Source organism: Oxyura jamaicensis, assembly GCF_011077185.1.
Source record: "Oxyura jamaicensis isolate SHBP4307 breed ruddy duck chromosome 6 unlocalized genomic scaffold, BPBGC_Ojam_1.0 oxy6_random_OJ106635, whole genome shotgun sequence".
Lineage (NCBI taxonomy): Eukaryota > Metazoa > Chordata > Aves > Anseriformes > Anatidae > Oxyura > Oxyura jamaicensis.
The window spans coordinates 1-1,048 of record NW_023304026.1 but is presented as its reverse complement, the minus strand read 5'-3'; positions in this window follow the sequence as shown (position 1 = coordinate 1,048).

The following is a 1,048-nucleotide window of genomic DNA, read 5'->3' as shown; positions in this document are numbered from 1 at the left end:
ACAAAGCACTTCCTTGTGATGGCAGCTAATGAGGTCTGTCTGGAGCAGATGTAACCTGGTGTTCTCTTGCTGGGGAGAGCTGCTGTACTAAACATGAGCAAGAAATAGTATTTGGCTACAATTCAATAGATGTTTTGTGTAGGTTCTGTTTTGCCTTGTATATTGCTCAATGAAATTTTTCTGATACTCCTTCTGAAAACACTGTTGTCCTAGTATCTGCGTGAAGGGGCACACAGCATGTTAGCTCTTCTACGCAGGCTTTTACTCTTGAGCATTTCTAGTGTCAGGTTTCCTGCCTGGGATTACTTGTCATTGGAACAGATTTACAGAAAATCACGCTGGATTCCTGCTTGTTATTAATGCGCCTGTCCCCAGCCTTGAATTAACTGGGATTTGAATCCAGCCTGGGAGCTGAAGTATTCCTCCCTCTGGTTGCCTTTTCTCTGATACGCTTTGTAAATGACTTCTTGCACTGAGATCATTCTTCCAAATGAGATGTTATATGCCCAAATAGATACACTTCAAAGTCATTTAAAGTAAAACCCTTTTTGTTTAAGTTATGGATGGATGTAGTCCGGTTTAAGAGAGGAGATGAAATGGCTGTTGTCACCTACCTTGATGGCATCATCTAGATCTGAGGAAAGCATTCAATGTAAGAATAGAGGCACTTTGAATAGAGCACAATTTGGAAGTGTTGAAATGAAATGAAAAGCAGTCTGGGTTACTTTAGTTATATCAGCTATTCAGGTCATTTGATATCCTAGTTAAGGATGATCCTCCCTGTGGATGAATTCTGTCTGGTTACCATGGATATCAAAAGCTTCAGTTAAAAAGCCCCCTATGTCTCAAGTCTCCGTGTGCATATAACACAAAATGTAGAGGGACGGGCATTTTGTGGGCTTCTGTTCACCATGTTCGTTGCAAATGTATCCACCCACACACTGTATTACACAACTGACAGAATTTATGCTTACCTACATCTACAGCCTGCTCACATTCTCTTTTTTTTTTTTTTTAATTTACTGAAAAAAGCAAAACAAAAACTTCA